Raw genomic sequence first — 12,128 nt, 5'->3', positions numbered from 1 at the left:
TTTATTGCGGGCTCTTACATCTCTTATCACAATCCATACATTCCTCCAATGTGTAAAGCACATTTGCACATATGCCACCATCATTTTCAAAGCATTCTCTTCCCACTTGAGCCCCTGATATCAGCTCCCCATTTCTTCCTACTCCTTCCCCCACCCACCCTCCCTCATGAACTCTTGATAAGTTATAGATTATTTTTCTATATATTACATCATTCTCTGTCGCTCCTCACCTACTTTTCCATTATTAATCCCCCAGGGAGGGGGTTCTAGTTTTATCCTTTTGATCAATTCCCCCTGTCTCCCCCCACCTTCCCCTAATCCTCCTGGTATCGCTACTCTCCTTGTTGGCCCTGAGGCGTTTATCTATCTTGGATCCCTGTGTTGCCAGCTCTTATCTGTGGCAGTGTGCATGCTCTGGTCTAATCCTATTTGTAAGGTAGAATTGAGGTCATGAAGGGGGGGTGAAGGAAGCACTAAAGAACTAGAGGAAAGTTGTGTGTTTCATTGGTGCTATACTGCACCCTGACTGGCTGATCTCTTCCCTGTGACCTTTCTGTGAGGGGATGTCCAACTGTCTACAGATGGGCATTGTGTCTCCAGTCCATGTCCCCCACCCCCACCGTTCTCCTTGGGTATGGTTTTGTTCTGAGTCTTAGAGGCCTGATACCTGATCCTATCTTCACCTCATGATCACACAGGCTGGTGTGTTTCTTCCATGTGGGCTTTGTTGCTTCTGAATAGCTCTCTTTTAAAGATGAGAAAAGTTAAGTAGCATTAACCATATTGCCCAATGTCAAATGATCAACAGTAGGATTTAATTCCAGGTTTTTATGAACCTCATAACTTTCTAGAAAATGATTCTGTCTCAATAAAAGTGAGATGGAAAATTGTAGGAACCGTTGTATTAAAAACTAAGAAAACTAAGAAAAAATGAATGAACAAAATGAATGTGCGTACTCATGGCAAGGAGTTAAATCCAATCAGGAAACGTGCTAAATCAAAACAATTCCGGGATTCTCTTCGGGATGTCACCCTAGGAGGAGCCCAGGTAGAGCAGGGGCTGTGGGGTCAGCAATTGGAAACCCCATCGGTTTCCCAGAAACCCTTGCTTTCCAGACTCTTGTTAACATTTACAGTTTGGGAAACCCAAAGAGGGGGTCGCAATAAGTCACCCTTAATTCAATGGCAGTGAGATTGTTGTTGTAGTTGTTGTTTTATCTCATATCAGCAGGGTCGTACTGGCCAAAACATTTACTCTTAGGAAGCCTCTTGTTTTCTTTCAGAATCTCAATTAATTGAGTGAAATATGTCTTGAATAGGGAGTGGAAGCATATGGAACCTCTCATACGTGGTAGAATAGTCTGAATATTGAAGGAGCCTTTGGAGGTGCTCTTACTTTGGGGGTGGGTATGAGGATATTAGTTGGGGTATACACAATTCAACCATGTAAGTATAAATTGAAATTTCATCTACAGAAATATCCCTAGAAAAATACTTGGACATTTTTTGTAAAGTATATTTTCCTTTCCTTTTCTTTATTTTATTTTCTGTTTTGTAGCTTCAAATTCCATCAAGTAATCAAAGTTAATAACAAGTGCTTATAGTGAAATGTTTGCTATACTTGAGCTAAGAGAGAATCGGACCTTCAGGAAATTTGGATGAGATTAGATGACAAGAAATTAGGAGCATTGTGCTGGCAGAATTGTGCTGGTTTGTAATCTGGTAGGGGTAGAGTAGCCCAGTGGTCCTAAGTGTTACCTTCTCCCAAGTCTCTATCCTGACCCTCTCAACTCTATACCCTGACCACACATTTCTCCTTCTTCTCCCTCAGAGGATCTTTGCTGTCTCTCACCCTTCCATGGTACTGGACTCATATACACCATCTGTGAAATTGAGAGAACAACATAATTTAGTCTCAGGAAGCAGAATTCTTCTTAACTCTGAGCTTCCCTCATGATAGCTCCTTCATTACCACCATAATATTTGAATCTCTTGACCACAGTCATAGATAGCCACTGAAGTATTTTGGTTTTTCCCTGATTGTATGAGGAAGAGACAGGTCATTGCTTGGTCAGAAGAAGGAGGGGGACTGTCATGGTAACTGTGTGCAAGGCAGCTCAGGGTAGCAGAAGCTATCAATAGAAAACTCATTTTGGAGGATTTAATGACATATTGGATTTTTGGAAAGAGGAAGAAATTCATGATGGTTACAAAATTATAGTATGATAGAGTTCAATGGTATAAGTAAGAAATCATGAATGATTATCTGAGAGTTACTAGTAGAATTTAAATAATTTTGTTTTGATAATTTAGCATTTGAAGACAAAAGCAGAACAGACCTGCAGAGAAAGATCTCATATAACCAGAATATACCCTTAGATATTTTGATAGATTGTGGAAAAATATGTGCTAGTGATGGAGACATAAATATATATATAAAACTTAAAGTAATCTATACACCAGGCAAACAAGGAGAAAAAGTTTGAAAAAAAATAATAGGTTTTACAGAAATTTAAAGTACAGTAATGGAGCTCCCCGGGTCTTAATAATCATCTTAAATAATTATACATTATTCTGTTAATGCTGATCATGATCATTAGACAAAGTATACATGCTTCATAAACTGTGCTTGTAATTAAATTCTAGATATACCTTTACATTTCATTACCGGGTTGGTCATAACACAGTTCATTAATCCTTAATCTAAGGGATAGGTCCACAAGTGTTTATTATTATTTCTTACAGACAAGCATTGTTCATTAAGACTTATTTAAGCATTAAAATTGCCTATCCTCCTTAATGTACGCTTTATTTCAAAATGTAAAGGCTATCTCATTCGCCATATTCATTCCATCTAGTTGAGGAGTATATCGTTCGAGGACCTGGTCTAACTGAGGAACAAAGTATAATTAACAACCTGGGAAACACACATAATACCTGGCTTGCTAAAAGAAAAATGAAACAACACCAAACTAGAAGTACTTACTGAGGAAATAAATGACTGCAGCCTTCAGTGTGGGTTACAGCTCAATAGAAAGAAATCAAAATGTTTCTCAACTGGACTAATAAGCAACATCATGATAAATGGAGGAAGTAATGAAGTTGTCAGGTGCTTCATTTTTCTTGGGTCCACAGTCCATACCCATAAAGTGCCAGTCAAGAAATTAATCAACATACGAAGGGACTTCAAAAACTTGTGGAAATTTTCCATTATATAACAATTCCTTGTTTTCATCAACTCTTTTCCATCCCCTGATACCGTGTGGGGCAAATCTGAAAGCTAAAAAGGGAAGATGTTCTTCTGAGGACAAAGGTGTGCCTAACTTAAGCCTCGGTATTTTCAAAGAACAAATGATGCATCAGAATTTTAGTGAGGTGAAAAATACATACATACATATATATATATAATCATGAGCTACTAGAAGAGTGAACAAATTTGCCTTGGAAGAAATATACTCAGCATTTTCCTTAGATACAAGGATGTAGCCGAAGGACCAATTTCCGGAAAAGAGAATAATATGTGATGAAGCAGGTTTCACACACACACACACACACACACACACACACACACACACACACGTGCGCGCGCGGGAAGACTCTCAAAGAGATGACCTGATATGGAGCTTGCAACAGTGGTCTCAAACTGCTGACCTTGTGGTTAACAGCCGACTACTTCACCAGCTCCTTGGCTATGCAGAGGGATGCATGTAAATTATTTTAAAAAGCAACAATGTGTCGGATTGGGGAAAAACTGAAAATAAATCTGCAAATATAATGAGGAAAACAGCGCATCTATCATGAATACGTGCTTCCTTGCATTACAAATCGTCCATGATCATGACTAGAGATCATTCCCAAGTACTGCCCCCACCCACCCTCCACCATTCTGTTCTCCTCACCTCCTCTCTTTCTTCTCAAGTGCTTCCAACAACCTATGTTTGTGACCCTCCTTAAATGTCAGGTCGGAGAAGCGCAGTATATTTAGTGATGAGCCACGTGACTGGAATAGCTATTCGGGAGCTTACATGGAAAAGAAGAGAGAAAGGCAGGGCTGCTTCTCCTTCCTCTGGGCCGTCATGAAGCCCCGATGAAGTGCTGCTCTTTCTGTTCTGCAGATTTGGAATCTTTGACAATCCTTACTTAGGTTGTGATTCCAGGGGAGCATGTCAGAGGATGGATGCCGAATCTGTGTGGAGTGTGTGGCAACACATGGCTTGGGCTTTTACAATATCCAAGTGCTACAGTGATTGGACACCCAAAAGAAGTTTCTCATGGCTAACCAAAGTCTCATTAGGCAAAGATACTTGGATTATTTCGTCTCTAAATTCTTAAAATTTGTGATTTTTTTCTCTATTCTATGAGTACAATCAGCAACTTCTAACTATATTGTCAAGGGAGGGAATGTAGTATCCAATTTCATTCAAACCGGGTCTACCAAGTTTCTTTTTAAACCAAGAAGACACATCTGTCTTGGAATTTTAACTCTGTGTCTTAGTCTGGGTCATAAAAAAAGACATCAGTAATTTTATTGACTCTTGGTAGGCTTGAATTCTGTGGGGGATCTGGAAATTATGCTCAGATTCCATTTTAAGGTAAAGAAAATTACAAGAAACAATCACAAAAGTTGTTTGCCATTATTATTCTGTTTGCTTTTATGGGACATTCTCTGGTAAATGTTTCCACAGTGTCTTTTAACAAGGAGATCATAAAGGATTGGAAAGAAAGCAGACACAAGACACCCTTGGGTCATGGTTAACACAGGGAATCCAATCACTTGGCTGCCTGCGTGGGTTTCTCTTCTGTCTGACTCTGCTTCATTTCACATGAGAATGTAACTCTGGGTTATAAATAGGTCCCAGGAAGATGAAGGGAAGCAAAGAGTCAACCATCAGAGTATTCAAAGATGAATCAGCGTCTCCATAGGATGAAGGAGCTCCAGGAGAAAAGAGCAATCAGCGCCCTTTTGCAGATTGCCCGACGGAATAGAAAGGACATGAGATGAAAAGTCAGTCTCTGGAAGTCACGCACATCAGAGAATTTCTCTCCAACATCTAAGGTAGGTACTGGAACAGTGCACCAAGAAATCCCATTGAAGAGAGGATGAAAATGTTTATTAAACATAATTAGAATTGCGGGGGGGGGGGGCGAACCGCTCTAACTTTGCATTTGACTTAGAGCTGCCATTTACTGACAATTCACTCTGGCAAGTTGTGGTGGTTGTGGATTTGGGAACAATCACTTCCTCGTTTTTTAACTTGTGGCATTTTAAAAATAAGCAGCAAGTGAATGAGTGTATGTAATTAGCACTGTAATTAACTCATAGCTGGCATTTGGATTGGAGCAATCAATACCTAAACAGCTCTTTGACAAAACTCAAAACCAACTGAAAAGTAGCCGTCTATCCCCGGGGATGAACGTCCAAAGACCGCCTGACTAGTGAGAAGGCTAAGCTGGAGGCTCTAGCTGGGGTGTGACAAAAGGGAGTTCCTCACATCTGTAGTTGCGGACATAGTGCCATCGTTCAGCGTCATGTCTTCAAAATACGCACACGAAGTCAGGCCACTGTTAAGCTACTGCTAAGACATTCTGCCCTGAGACTGAAACTTCCTGAGTAATTGCTCATAGCTCTGACTTCTCATTTCTAGAGACTTATTGCAGCGCCGTCATTGGACATATGAAAATATTTTGGTTAGGATCACAGTGAGAAAAAAATAACTTCACAGGAAGCTGAAGTCGCATGATAGTTCAGACACAGAGCTTAAAAGGATCAGAGAGTTTGTGACTTTCACCAAGCTGCCTCATAAGCGTGAAGTCTGTACTAAGGGCGCACGTGGGAGGCGAGAGCCAGTGCATGTAGGGGGGTTTCAGACCTGGGTTTGATTCCTGTCTCTATCATGACTGGCATGTTATCTCACCTCCTCAGTCTTCACCTCACGTGTAAAATGGAGAAAATATGACCTGGCTGCCATAAAAGTGAATTAAAACATCACTGATGACATTTTTTTGAGACCACCAGCTATCAAATAATCAGCCAATACAGGCTAATGCCTTCCATTTGTACAAACTGAACAACAAAGTAATGGGGAAAAAATCACATTTAGATGTTTGTGTGTGTGCATATAATATATACCCTTTCTCTAAATGATGAATACATGGAAAATTTTTTTATTGAAAAACCATATAGAGTTAAATTACAGTATCAAAAATCTCTGATTTACCAGCTAGCTTTGACATTTCTTTTCTTTTTAAAAAAATAATTTTATTGGAGGCTCTTGCAAGTCTTATCACAATCCACACATTCATCCACTGTCTCAAGCACATTTGTTCATTTTTTGCCATTATCATTTTCAAAAGATTTTCTTTCTACTTGAACCGTTGGTATCTGCTCCTCACTTTTTTTACTCTCTCACCCAACCTTCCTCCCTCATGACCCCTGATAAATTATTATTATTCCATGTCTTTTCTCAAGGAGTAAAGCCACGCCTGGAATCGGATTACTACTCAACAATAATAAAGAGTGGGAAGAAAACAAAGAGGAGCTTGAGGAGGAGACAAAGATGATGATGTTGAATCAAAGGCATCAGGGATCAGTCTAAGGTACTGGATTTTCCTTATTTTCACAGCAAGGAATGACATAAAATGCATAGTAGTAACCAAATTTGTGTGTGTGTGTGTGTGTGTGTGTATGCGCATGTGTGAAAGTGTGAGCTGTTGAAAAGAGATGTGCTTACTTCACCCTGTAACTTTGAAAAGGCCTCGACAAGACGTAATGAAAATCTGAACTCTTTTTGCAAAGACAATTCTGAATGTTGTAGGTGTAAGTATAATTCCTTAAAACCTGTCACTTCTCTGGCATCCAAAATGCCACCTCTGGCATAGAGAAGCGTGCTGATAAAGCAGGGAGTTGCTTGGCAACAAAGTAACTTATTTAAAGCTGTAGTGCTGCTTTGACAAACAGCAGCACCAAGAACAAGGAAGATGGCAATGAAATCGTCAGCATCCGCAGCTCCAGGAGACCCTTCAAAGAAGACACGCTTGCATCTGTGTTAAAGTTGGAAGTTTGTGAGCCGCATTTCTCTGGCACAGAATGTCATTTAAGTGGCCAGAATCATGGAATTGTTGATCACAAGCCTGTGGGGAGAAGCTGGGGGTTTGGTCTTTGATGGGGTAGCAGTTTCTGGCTGTAGTTGGCAGTGCCAGAGACCTTGAGGTAACTCTGGATTCCAGGGCCCTGAGCAGAAGTAGGATTTTTTAAGTAGCCGCAGTGGTCCCAGTGCAAGTGGTCCGAAGAGTCAGAAACAGCTGGGATCGTGTCACCAACTGCTCGGTAGCAGGTGTAAACCTATAAACTTCTGCTCAGATGTGTTGTATACGCTGATCATTACCAGAGTATTTTCTCTCTTCCTTTGGCCACTCCCAGACCCTTTTATTTTCTTCTTTTTTTTGTTTCTGCCTTATAACAGGTTGATAGTCAGTTCCCTGTATTAAATTCCGTCTATTTGAAGCAACTGACTGGGGTGATTTCTGTCTCTGACTGAAACTGATATAAAGAAGCCTTGTTCACATATAAATAAATATTAAAATATGTATAACGTATATGACTTATAGTCACCCTCATTAAATTTAGATGGCAGAGCAATGTGATATGTATAAAAAGAGAAATAATCATTATAATTCATACTAGAATGGTATGGGGTCAGGCAGTTGACTCAGATCACAGCTGTGGGCACTGTCACATGAGATGAAGGTGTTGGTGGGCAAAGACTAGATAATGGAAGAACTCTAGATAACAGCTGATGCTTGGGGACTATATTCTAAGGGCTGGGGGAACCATGGGAAGTTTTTAAGGAGAGGAGTGATCTAGTGAAATGGTTCTATTTTCTTTTCTGGAAACCACCCTAGTTGTAGGATCACACAGGATGCTTCTCCAGAAAAAAAAAACCAAAACTAGACATGAGTGTTCCAGTCTCTGGAAACAATGTTTCTGGTAGATACATGTGAACTGACACCCTCAGCAAGGCAACATTTGCATTTCGGCCATCCAGATGATCTTAATAAGGAGAGTCCAGCTCACTTCACCCTGCGTATGCCTGATTTTTAAAAAATGAGTGTAGACGGCCACAGCAGTGCCGTTCTCACAGTGCTTGATTTTGATCAACTGAAAGACAAGGAACTCTGGGCGAGGGGTTGGCAACATCCTGGCAGTCTGCATTAGGGGACTGGAGATCTTTTTAACTCAGGACATTTGAAAGACCACAGCTACTGAGCTGGCCATTTGGTGTGTGTGGGTGGGGTGGAGGGTGTTAACACTGCATGGAAATAACCTTTTCTCTTTTTTTGTATGGGCCCTGGTAGATGCCATGATCAAAGAGATCTGTCATTCTTTCATAAAAAAATCTGGGTCTAGTCATGGTCAGAGGTTAACTCATGTATGTTCTTTACTATGGCATTCGATGCTTTAAGAATGGAAAGGCTCTAAACTGAGAGCTAGAGGGGTATTTCTCTGAATGTAAATAAATATAAGTCTTGCGATCCTGTGGGCACATGGCGTCCTTCACCGGTGCTCAGGGGAACCATGGCAACGCGTTTCCATGCTCATCCTGGTGTTTGCACAGGGGACTCTTCTCTGATGGCGTAGTCGTGACACATTGGCTTGCAATCCCTAAGTTCAGTGATTCAAAACTGCCAGCTGCTCCCTGGGAGGAAACAGCATTTTCTACCCCTCCAAGCGTTGCAGTTTCAGAAACTCACAAGGGCAGCTCTACCCTGTCCTAGAAGGTTCTATGGCAGTTTTCGGTTTTCTTTTTTTTTTTTCCACTGGCTTAGTACAGTTCATAAAAGTAAGCTGATCACGTGTATCTGCAGTCCATTAAGATGGCTCTCTTGTTTCACTCCGAATCCGCCGAATAACACCCTCGCTTGTTAACACTCTAAAGAGGTCTCAGGTCGCAGATTCCCCCCCCCCCCCTGAGGCAACATGTCTTTTGATCTCGAGACCGCTGCCTTCATGAGCACTCACTGTACAGCCACACAAGACAAAATCCTTGACAATGTCAAACTTGTCTCCACATATCATCATGTTACGCTTTGGTCCAGTTGTGAGGACTTTGGTCTTCTTCGGGCTGAATTGTGACCCATGCTGAAGGCTACAATCCTTGATCATCAGCAGCGAGTGTCCCAAGCCCTCCTCCCTTTCACCAAGCGAGGTTATGCCATCTGCATATTGAAGATTGTTAGTCAGCTTTCCTACAATCCTGATGCCTGGAGCCTTTTTCTTCTTCATCGAAGCAAACTTCTCTGATGATGCTCTCAGCATACCGATTGCATAGATGTGATGAAGGGATACAAACCTGAGGCACACCTTTCCTGATTTCTAGCCATGGCATTTCCCTTGTTCTGTTCACACAATTGCCTCCGATCTATGTACAAGTTCCACATGAGCGTAATGAAGTAGTCTAGACTTACTACTCTTCTGAAGGCTTTGCTTAGGTTTATATGATCCACATTGGCAAATGCTTTGGTATTGTCAATAAAAGCCAAGTACACATCTTTTTGGTATTCTTTGCCTTGAGACTAGTTCCATCTGACTTTGACCTTTGTTCTCCTTCCTCTTCTGAACCCAGCCTGATTGCGTGGCACTTCCCTGTCAATTCAGTGCTGTAGCCCTGAATCCTGTAGGATGAAATTAAGCAAAATTGTACTGGCATGTGATATCAGAAAAATTATTTCAATGTTAGTGCATTCTACTGGGTCACTTTTCTTTGGACTAGGTAAAATATGTATCTCTTCCAGTCAGTTGGGCAAGAACCATCTTCCAAATTTCTGGACATAGATGAGTGAATACTTCTAATGCTTCATGAGCTGGTTGAAACATATCAGTTGGTATTCTGTCAATTCCTGGAGCATTTTTGTTGTTGTTTTGCCAGCGCTTCCCATACAAGTTGACCTTCATCAGCACCATTGGTTCTTGGTCATGTGCTACCTCCTCAAATGTCAGACTGTTTCCCAGCTCCTTTTGGTGCATTGACTCTATGTGTTCTTTCTATCTTCTGTTGATGCTTCCTGCATCATTTAAGATTTTTGCCTAAAATAAAATCTTTAAGAATTGCAACTCGAGGCTTACATCTTTTCTTGAGTGTTAAGTTTATGATAGGCTAAGTGTGCTCTTCCCTTTGGTTTTCTCCTTCTAGATCTTTGCACATTTTATGATAATATTTGGCTTTGTCTTCTTGAGCCGCCCCTCTTTTTTCCCTTCAGCTCTTGGACTGTATCATCGCTTCCATTGGCTTTAGCCTGCCTACAATTAACAGCAGCGAGTTTCAGAGTCTCTTCTGGCATCCATTTTGATCTCTTCTTTCTTTTCTGTCTTTTTAATGATCTTCTGATTTTTTTTTCATGGATGTTGGTCTTGATGTCCTCCCACAGCTCATCAGGTCTCCTGTCCTTAGTGTTCAATGTGTGAGATCTGTTTTCGAGATTTTCTGGAAATCAAGGTAAGATAGACTCAAGGTTGTATTTTTGCTCTTATGGATTTGTTTGATTTTATTCCGCTTGATTTTCAATTTATATACGAGAAACTGATGATCGTAGGCACAGTCAGCAACTGCTCGGGTTCAGCTGCTGATGTGGAGCCTCTCCATTGTCTCTTTCCACAGATACGATTTTCTTTTATTTTTATTCCATCTGGAGAAGTCCATGCAGCTCTTTAAGACTTAATAAATGATCTTTTAACTATATTTGAAATGGAGGGTCTTTTGCACTCTGAAACAGGGAGAGTGACCCATTGCACCCACACACCTAGAATCTAGGCTGTAGCCCCAGGACCAACCTCAAACCTCCCTTCCTATGCCTTGTCTCTCAATAGCTTTGAATAACAGACCTTCCCCTGGGGGCATTTTCTCCTCCCTTTCCCATCCCTTGCCCAGTTTCAATAGCCTCACTGTCAAATCTGGATGATGCCATGAGTGGGAACCCTGGGTCCTCAAAGGCTCTTCAACCTTTAGTTTCCTAAAGTCCTTGTGCCACTTGGTGACACAATGTCACATTGTTGCTAGGTGTCTTGCTCATTCAGCTTTGGGCTCTTTGGAAATTTTTATTCATTCGTGTTTGTTTACATTTTATTTATTTACAATTACTCATAGTTCTTTGAATAGGAAAGAAAGGCAATGTTGATATTGCTCATAAAAGTAGAAAGCTGGGGTTATCTTTTGCAGAAACAAATAGAAAATAACGTTGATTTTGGAGGAAGGAGCAAAAAAAAAGACAGATAAGCCAAGGTACTGAACTGGGGAAAAGTGGAAAAGAAAAACGTCACTAAGGAGAAAGAGAAGGACAAAGAAAAAGTTCCATCTTCAGGGGTGAAGGAAGCACTAACAATCTGAATCCAGGTGGGTTAAGAGCACATGTGATCTGAATGTCAAGAGTAAGACCTTTACACTCTGGGAAGAATTTCTCTTTGGCAAGAGAGTGATGAGTGAGGAGGGCATCCTGTAGCCTGGGCAAGGGAGCCGAGCCTTCACCGTCAGGGTTCTGTGGCTGCTCCAGAGAAAGGCGCTCTCCCTGGGGTTCCCAGGGCAATTCCAGAAAGCAAACTTGGAAAGGCATCACTCTGATAGAGGTGGACAGATGGACAACCCACAAAGACTCTGCAACTCCTTAGAAGTCTCGTTAACTAACCCCCTCAGGTGACTGCATGGGGTGGCAGCAGAGACTTGGGGCAAGGCCAACAGGGCCAGAGAAATAGCAGGTGGAACTCAGGATGAGGAAGAAGATTATCCACCAAGAAGTTCAGAGACTTGAATCTCTGGTTCTTCGAAGCAACCATGCACGGAAGATATGGCCAGTCACTAGTCTGTGAAGGTCCGATGGTTCTATACCTCCCTGCTTAGTGAGCTCCTACTGCTGGAGACTTTCAGAAGGAGACTGCATTCCTTGCTCTGACCAGCAGCTGTGCCTTGGATGAGACCCTGAAAACTATTTGTTGGCTTTTTGCGTATGTAACAAAGCAGATCATAAAGGTGTTCTCTCTCCACACCTAAGCACAGTTTTTGAGACTCCACTGTTATCCTATGAGCCATGCTTACATTTGCATACATGTTTGCTTCATCTTTCATATCTATAATGTCTCC

The sequence above is a fragment of the Tenrec ecaudatus genome, chromosome 8 (assembly GCF_050624435.1).
Source record: "Tenrec ecaudatus isolate mTenEca1 chromosome 8, mTenEca1.hap1, whole genome shotgun sequence".
Classification (NCBI taxonomy): Eukaryota; Metazoa; Chordata; class Mammalia; order Afrosoricida; family Tenrecidae; genus Tenrec; species Tenrec ecaudatus.
Note: the sequence above shows the minus strand (reverse complement) of the source record.